General features: G+C 30.7%; 1 pseudogene; it reads left to right on the top strand.

The window, feature by feature from the left end:
• Positions 1-2,728: 2,728 nt before the first annotated feature.
• Positions 2,729-6,223, top strand: LOC122225348 (annotated as a pseudogene).
• The last annotated feature ends 3,915 nt before the right edge of the window (positions 6,224-10,138 follow it).

Genomic DNA, 10,138 nt, shown 5'->3' with positions numbered 1-10,138 from the left:
TGTTTATTTGTGATTTCATGTGGTTTTCTCTGGTCTGCTTTTCCCCTAAGTTATGTCATTAACGCGTAATACTTCTTTAGGACTCAAATCAGATACGCTCTCTCAAAATCAAATTGTTCTTAACCTCCTCCCTAGGTCAACCCACACCAGAATTTGATTTTGTGGTTCTCTTTCAAGTTGCACATCCCTGTCATTGCTCTTACACTATTGTAATTATTTCCATTTTTTTCCTCATGTCAAACCACTGTATTCCAGTGATTGTCTCTCTTCATTGTATAACAGAAATCTGGGTACCTTATAAAATCTTCATAATTATGTTTAGTGAATCAATTAATGCATATCAAACAACACACATTTGATTAAGTCTCGTACTTTTACTTCTTGTACCTCTCATAGGTCTGGAGGAAACGTTTGGTATAAATTATAAGTTGTTAGTCATAATTGGGTGATGAATTAATGAATGATATAATGACTAGTTATATTTGATATTTCAACCTCTGGCATGGTGATGTAGTTTAATATTATTTATCTTAAATCTTGCCAAGGGACATTTATTTTTACCAGAGGAAATCTGCAGATTAAATTATTTATTTAAAAAGAATAAAACTGAATGCAAGAACTGGGATGGAGGACTAGAGATGTTATGTGGGGAACGTTTGATTTTGTGCTAGGTATAATATGGGTGGGAATGTAATAACTCCTCAGAATAAGTAGTAACAAATATCATTAAATACCTGTTGATGATAAGACTATGATTTTTAGAAAATTTTCTGTGATGATAGAAATGCAATAATGTGGATATGAGAAAAATATATATGCAATGCCAAGTTTCAGCAACCTAGTTCTGAAAGCTAAACTTGAGATAAACTCTAAGCTTGCAAGGTTTGTGACTGAGATAGAAACAACCCCACCATCCTTCCAAATCCTGTACGTTAATGAAGATATTTTTTCAGACGCATTTATAATGGAGAATCTGAATGACTCACTTAGAGGTCCATTTGCCCTTTCAATCAGAGCCCCAAGTGTCCTGCATTCTGAAAGTGTGTGACAAGATAAACGGACTTCAAATAGCCCAGATGTGAGAATTTCCTATTCAAACCTTAATTGACGCATTGATGGGAAATCTATTTTTTTTCCATGCTTGCTTCACGCTGGGATTTTCCAGGGCAATCTGTAAAGGTCACAGAAAATATGTATTCTTGTCCTGGATTTGGGTTGTCAAGTTTCTCCTTTTATAACCCCGCTATAGCAGGCCTCTATGAGAGTAACCTGGCCTTCCCCCAAAAGGATCCACGGCTTTCTGGCCAACAGAAGGGATGGTCATTATCTTCTTTTCTATTAGCCACCTCATTCAGGGGGAGATTACAAATGCTAGATGGGGTGCACTGGAGGCACAACTAATATATAATCAAATTATAGAGAATATTGGTGTTTTTATTTCAATAATTCAGCATAAAAAAATCTGTAAAGCATAAAAATATTTCTTAAATATTCAAGTTATTGCCTGTAGAAAATTAGCTGAGTACATATACACACTCATATTTGGGTTTGTAAATCAATATAATTTAAAGTGAAACCCACAAACTTCATGACAAGGAGCACTTAATTTTGGATTTTATAATCAGTACAAGGTGTTTTTTACATACTAATATGTTGAATTATATCTCGTTCAGCCGTTATAAATAAATTCTTGCAAAGAAGTTTGCTGCACGATAAAGGCCAAACTTAATTCCTTATACACTTATGTGGATTGAATAAAAGCACCTTGATTTTTTAGTAAAAATCAGGATGCGTTGCTTCTGTAAAATGCTAATTTAAGCTTAATAATAGACAAAGAACTTAAAAAAATGAACAAACATTGCAAACAAAGTGTACCATCCTGGTTAAAGAGATTCTACTTAATAAATTATTTTATAGGATTTGATATGAATCTGAAATAATAACATGGACTTGTAACTAATAATTAAAATAGCTAATATTTATTGAGAGCTTATCAAATCTGCAGGAAGAAAAATCAAACACTGAGAAAAGATGGATGAACACAATTGTTTAGCAATCAATTCCAGTTGAGTGCTAAGTGTTACAAGCATTATATTTTACACGTTCTTATTACCATTTTAGATTAGTAAACTAAGATCCTAGATACTAAGTAACTTTTCAAAGGTCACACATTATATGTTTCAAGGCCAGAATTAATTCCAAATCTTTTTGATGAGAGCCCATTGATTGAATTATTAAATTATATTATCTGGATTATTCCAATTACTTGTACAGTTGGCCCTTGGAAAACATGGGTTTGAACTAGATATGTCCACTTACACACATTTTTTTTACAGCATCATAAATGTATTTTTTCTTCTTTAAGGGATATGTGAGGTGAAGAGAAATTCCAGGGAGCTCACCGCCGTGTCATTCCTCAGGTCTTGAGGGCTGGGATCTGCCAGCTTTCTCATTACCTTTCTAAATCTTCTCATGTTGTCTTATTATATATAATGCCCAGGAGTTCTAGCTATATTTAGTGGGATGAATGAGGAAACGTCTATTTCTTTAAGAAATTTAGAACTAGATCTTTAGATTTTTCAGTTTCAAAATGAACACTAATTCTCACCTGCCACCCCCACCCCCACCCCCAGTTTTATAGAACTAGGTATCTCTGCATTAGATGTACCATTTATTGTCAAGTACTCTTATCTTGGACCACAGTCCCTGACTTTGCTTAGCTGTAGAGATGAATAACCAAAGAGTAACTTATGCAGAATTGAATGTGGCTAAATACTCAAAGAGGCAGCAAATAAAACCTAAGGGCACTAAAACTTCCATTTTGGTAACTGAGCAGGAAATAACCTATGCAGAACTAAACCTTCAAAATGCTTCTCAGGATCTTCAAGGGAATGATAAGAACTAACACTGCAAAGGTAAACCATTTAATAGACACAAGTGTATAACTATTCTAGCATGTGCAGTTGGGGTGCCAAGTTATGGGGTAAGCATAGAGAATAAGTTCACATATTTTTCATTTGGGAGGATCAGAGCTTAAAGTTGGAATACGGTATTCTGATTGAAATCTGAGGACTAACTTTGTTCAGGCGTTGTTATACTTCCTCATCTTTACCAACATCTCATGGAGCATTATGCAATGGCATATTTTAAGAGAAGATTACAATGGTGGATATGAGTTTGGAGTCCAAGTTTATATATATGATATCTTTTGCATATGGGTTCTTTTTCTAAACAATTGTGTTCATCCATCTTTTCTCAGTGTTTGATTTTTCTTCCTGCAGATTTACCATCATCTCTGAAGAAGCTCAAGGCTGGGATCCTAGAAATCATCCACCTTATCTTGATAGCCACTGTGGGTAACTGATAGCTGTTATTCCCTGTAAGTAATTTTTGAAAGATGATAAAGGAACTTTTCACTTTAATGATTGTCAGTGCCTCTAAATATTTCACAATATTACACAAGAGAACTTACATTTTAATGTATTTTTTTGCACTAAAATTATTCTGAATTTTTCCTAGGTATAATAACAGAATGACCATCGAGAAAATCATATATATGAGAATATTATATATTATATATATATGTATATTATATATATATATATAATATACATATATATATAATGACTCAAAGACATGCTTTAGGGGACTGAAAAACCTTTGTGAAAAATACAAATTAATTTCTGAGATTGGCTAAAAATTATATTGTAAGGGATGGTGAAGTTTGGTCCTTTGGGCTTTTGAAATATTTTCCTTCCACATCTTCATTTCTTTATTAATTTTTCTTTGAAATATCTATTTTATTTCAGATCATTCTAATCTAAAACAATACATCAAATATCAAATTAGGAAACTAAAATTATTAAGACCTATTTAGATCAGTATTAATTTTTATGAGGATTATTTTAATTTTTTTAGGTACTGTAATACCAGAGCTGAATAATTCTTCCCTGGTAACAAGGATCTATAAACATATACAATGATTTTCAAAGTTCTGATATTAGTAAAGTTTATATTTTGTGTTCATCTTGGGGTAGACAAAATGATAAATATTTTTTGAGGGAATGTAAATTATAAAATTAGGCAATCCATGTTCATAAATACTGATTAGAGAAAACTATTTCCTTTTCACTAACAATGTGAAGAAATATTCATTTAAAATTATTATATCCATTGTTGCCAATTGGCTCAAATTTCTTCCTTCCCATTATAAGTGACAAAAAATTTACTATTCTAAAAATGTGGTTTTGTTCAATGACTTTCAGGACAAGAATAGATAGGTATTTTTGTTTGTTTCCTTTATATGGACACATAAAGTAGGGGATAAGAGACTAACCCTTCTCTGTGAGTGTGTGTGAATGTGTTTTGTTGTATATTACCAGCTTATGAGTGTGCATAGCTATGTTATGTACATGTAATGTTTATAACTATTACAAATAGGTAAATTAATTTTCATTTCAAAAATTCAAACTGTTTTGGATAATAATTTATAATCTTTCCTCAGTGTATCATTGTAGTTATTGTCCAAAAGAGTGGTTAACATGTCCCAACAATTTTTATTACTTTAATTTTGAAGAAAAAAACACAACACACATGGAATGAGAGTTTGAAGGCCTGTGCTTCTAAGAGCTCTAACCTGCTCTACATCGATGATGAAGAGATAATAGTAAGATTTCAAATGTTTCCAGCATTTTGTTAAAAACTTGTTTCAGTCAATATTATATTTTTGGTGTATATTTGTAGTTTATTATTTAAAAGCCTATTAATATTCCATTATTTGACTTCATGATATTTTATTTATATATTTTTTACTATTGATGCATGTTTGATAATTTCCAGTTCTTCCTTTTTATAGAAAACCATGCTTCTGTAATTTTTTTTTGTCTAAAATAAACTTTGCTATTTAATTGACCAGACATCAAAGAAACTAAACATGATTACGCAGACTGATGCAAAAGTGAATTGAAGCATGTAATTATGAATCAGATCATGAACAGGACTTCCCCTCTCCAGCAGTCCTGCTCCTGCTTCTTTGTATTCTCTTATCATTCCTCCTCCTCCTTCCTTTTCAACCACTGTCCTGACTTTTTGTCTCTTGGTTTGGTTTTGAACTTCATATACATGGAGTCACGCAGTATGCATTTTTGTTCCTCTTTTCATTCCCGTATGCTATTTCTTGGAATTCACCAATATTATCCCATTTATCTATAGTGTGTTAACTCTTCTAAACTGTGTGAATATAACATTTTAAAATACATTCTACTGATGTCTCTTGGGAGTGAGGATGTGAGTCTTATGCCCCCAAGAATACAAAGGTTTCCTGGGTCTGGTATTTTTATCATGGGATGTCTTTCGCTGGTCCTACCTTTCTCTGGTAGGATTAGTGATTTCCAAGGGCTAAGGGGAGGTAGGATAGGAAAGAACTGTGTTGTACAGTGTTTCCTTCTGGGGTGATGAAATTTTCTAGAGTTGGATAGTGCTGATGTTTGCAAGCCGTGTGAATATATTAAAATTCATTGATTAATCACTTCAAATGGATGAATGTTATGCTGTGTAAATGAAACCTCAATAAAGCTGTTAAAAATAAACTCCTGAAATTGTGTTTGCATTTAATCTTTAATCTGTAAAGATTAGTCATTTTTACAATATTGCCCCTTCTGGTTTGTATTGTGTTGGATCCTTCCATTAAATAGGTTTTCTTTAATTTCTTCCTATTATAGTTTGTATGTTTCTATACTGAAGTCTTACAGAAATATGAGTATTTCAGTTATGCTTCTGTAAATGGCATCCTTATTTTTAAATTTTTAGAAGCTTTTGCTATTGTAAATAGAAATACAATTGAAGTTTACATGTTGGTATTATATAGAATGACTTTACTGATTTTATGTATTAATTCTACCATTTCAAATAAATGGTCTTCTGGATGTTTTATATACATAAGCTATTTCAGCTGTAAATAATCACAGTTTTATTTCTTCTTTCCAGGTGTAATTATGTATTTTTTTCTTGACTTATTTTCACAGGCTAGGGTTTTATTTCCAATGTTGAATAGAAGATACAGTAAATGTTCTATATGCAGTATTCCTTATGTTAGGGGTTAATATTTCAATATTTTATCTTCAAGTATGAGGTTTGTTTTAAGGTTTCTTTGTTTGTTTAAATCACACTTTTCTCATGTTAAAGCAATTCCATAATATTCCTTTTTTTCTAACAGATATTATAATCGGTTACATTTATATTATTTTTCCATCTATTGGAATGATGTTTTCTCTGTATAATACTTATAAAGTAATTAAATTATTCTTTAAAATATTAAAGTCATCTTACACTTCTGAAATAAAACCACAAGGATAATTCTGTATTGTTCTTTTTAAAAAAATCAGTGCATATATTATACTAAACTAGTCACATTTACATAGAAATGTGCCATTTCCAGCTTCACAGAAAATTCTCTAACTATAGTTTACTTAAAATAGAAGTCAGTAACCAAAAATCTGAAGATCCTTATATAGTTTTAAATTTAGTAATATATTCCTAATTAACACATCAGCCATAGAAATGAATATTCACAATGACTATTCACTATTTTTATATGAAGTACAAGGAAAACATAACAGCAAAAATCTGTCTTGTGAGATATAATAGTGTATATAAGAATTTTTTCTTCACCCATTCACAAAGAGATTAGACTGAGTTTTCATTGATAGCTATGTTTTGTTAGCAAGGCTATATTGGGAAGCATATCTCTTTCCCTAGCGCCTGAAAGATTTTATATCCATATAGGTAAATCGTCAACTTTCTTTGTGCAAGAGTACTGCTCTAATATATATATTACATATATTATTACATATTATTATATATTATTATTCCACATATCATTCCATATATATTATCACATATATTACATATGTATTATATTTATATTACATATATAATATGCATATGTATATTACATATACATATATATTACGTATACATATGTATACGTAATATATTACATGTTTTACATACATATTATATTACATATACATATGTATTTTAGATTACTATATATATTATTATATATATTATTATTACATATATATTATCACATGCATATTATTACATGTTACATATATTTATATTACATATAAATTTATATTACATATAAAATGTACATATGTACACTACATATACATATCTATATTATATATAAATATAATATACATGTAATATATATAAGTATTTAATTGAAGTATAGTTGACATATATTAGTTTCAGGTGTTTGATATAGTGATTTGACAATTCTGTATATTACTCAATGCTCACGATGATAAGTGTAGTTACTCTCTGTCACCATACAAAGTTATTACAACATTATTGACTATATTCTCTATGCTGTACTTTTCATCCCTGTGACTTATTTATTTTGTAACTGGAATTTTTGTACCCCTTAATCTTCTTTACCTATTTTGTCCTATCCACCCCCACCAAGCAACCACCAGCTTGTTCTGTGCATTTCTGATTTCTTTTTGATTGTACAACTGTTTTATTTTAGATTCCACACCTAAGTAAAATGTATGGTGTGTTTGTCTTACTCTGACCTATTTCACTTAGCATAATATCCTCTAGGTGTATTGATGTTGTTGTAAATGGCAAGATTTTATATATATATATATATATATATATATATATATATGTATGTAAAGGTTTTATATATATATATGTAAAGGTTTTATATATATATATATATGTAAAGGTTATATATATATGTAAAGATTATATATATATATAAAGATTACATATATATATGTAAAGATTATATATAAAGATTACATATATATGTAAAGATTATATATATGTAAAGAATGTATGTATATAATCTTTACATATATATAATACATATAGCATATTATATATAATATATATATATATATATATATATATATAACATTTTCTTTACTCATCTATTATAGACATCTATGCTGCCTCCATATTTAGGCTATTGTAAATGATGCCACAATAAACATACAGGTGCTTATATCTTTGGAATAAAAGTTTTCATTTTTTTTTGGATAAATAACCAGAAGTTAATTTCTGGGTGTTATGGCATTTCTATCTTTAATTTTTTGAGGAACTGCATATTGTTTTCAATAGTGGCTGCAACAATATGATTATGTTATATTTTTAAGTGTCATTATTCACTACTAATGCCATCTGAGTTTACAGATTTTTTTTGTATGAAGGTTTATATAATGAATTCAGTTACTTTAATACATGTTTCAAATGAAAGAACAAGACAAAATCTCAGAAAAAGATCAAAATGAAATGGAGGTAAACAATCTACCTGATAAGAAGTTCAAAGTAATGGTGAAAGAGATGCTCACCAAGCTCTGGAGAAGAAAGGATGAGCACAGTCAAATTTCAAAAAATAAATGGAACATATAAAAAAATCAATCAGAACTGAAGTGTATGATAACTAAAACTTAAAAATACACTAGAAGGAATCAACAGAAAATTAGGTGATGTAGAAGAAGGGATCAGTGATCTGGAAGATGGGGTAGTGGAAATCATAGAAGCAGAAGAATTTTTAAAAATGAGAATAAGAAAATTCTGGACAACATCAAGTTTACTAATATTTGCATTGCAAGAATCCCAGAAGAAGAAAATAGAAAAAGCAAAAACACTTACTTGAATAAATAATAGCAGAAAACTATACTGACTTGGGGAGGCAAACAGACATCTGGGTCTAAGAAGCACAGAAAACTCCAAACAAGATGAATGCAAAGTGGTCCACAACAAGACACATACTAACTAAAATGGCAAAAATTAAATACAGAGAATCTTAAAAGCTGAAAGAGAAAATTAACTAGTTATATACAGGAGAAGCCCCATAAAACTGTCAGCTGAATTTTCAGCAGAAACTTTATAGGTCAGAAAGAATTGGCATGGTATACTCAAAATGCTGAAAAGGAAAAGCCTAAACCAAGAATTCTCCACTGGCAAGGTTATTCAGATTTGAGAAATAAAAGGTTTCACAGACCAACAAAAGTTAAAAAAGTTCATGACATCTAAACTGGACTTACAAGAATGTTAAAAAAACTTTTTAAGGAAAAAGAAAAAGTCATAAATAGAAGTGTGAAAGTTATAAAAGAAGAAATCTCACTGGCAAAAACCAAGCATATATTAAAGGTCATGGATCAACCACTTATAAAGCTAATATGAAGATTAAAAGATCAAAGTGGAAATATCAACTAAACATAATTGGTTAAATGATACACAGTGTAAAAAGAAGTAATACATTGTGTCAAAGGCACAAAATATGTTGGGGGAGGGTAGTAAAAATGTAATACAGAATATGTTTGAACCTAAGCAACTATTAACTTAAAATAGGCTGTTATGTACATGTGTTATATCTATGAACCTTACAGGAACCACAAACCAAAATCTTACTATAGTCACACACACAAAATACAGAAAGGAGTCAGAACATAACACTAAAGAAAGTCATCAAAACACAAGAGAAGAAAGCAAAACACAACACACCCTCAAACCAAAAAATAAACAAGCAAACAAACAAACAAAAAACCCAGAAAAAAAGTACAAAACAACCAGGAAACAATTAACAAGATGGCAGTAAGTTCATACCTATCAATAATTACTTTAAATGTAAATGAACTAAATGCTTCAATCAAAGGACTGAATAGTGACTGACTGGATAAGAAACAAAACCCATCTATATGCCCCTACAAGAAACTCATTTCAGACCTAAAGACACACACTGACTAACAGAGAAAAGATGGAAAAAAATACCCCATTGCACATGGAAATAAAAAGAAAGGTAAGGTAGCAGTACTTATATCAGACAAAATAGATTTTTTTTTAAATTTTGTTTTTTTAACGTTTATTTATTTTTGAGACAGAGAGAGACAGAGCATGAACGGGGGAGGGGCAGAGACAGAGGGAGACATAGAATCGGAAGCAGGTTCCAGGCTCTGAGCCATCAGCCCAGAGCCCGACGCGGGGCTCGAACTCACGGACTGTGAGATCGTGACCTGAGCTGAAGTCGGACGCTTAACCGACTGAGCCACCCAGGCGCCCCAAGACAAAATAGATTTTAAACAAAAGTGTAACAAGAAAGGAAGAAGGGCATTACATA

The sequence above is a fragment of the Panthera leo genome, chromosome B4 (genome assembly GCF_018350215.1).
Source record: "Panthera leo isolate Ple1 chromosome B4, P.leo_Ple1_pat1.1, whole genome shotgun sequence".
NCBI classification, from domain to species: Eukaryota; Metazoa; Chordata; class Mammalia; order Carnivora; family Felidae; genus Panthera; species Panthera leo.
Note: the sequence above shows the minus strand (reverse complement) of the source record. Positions and strands in the feature narration are given on the sequence as shown.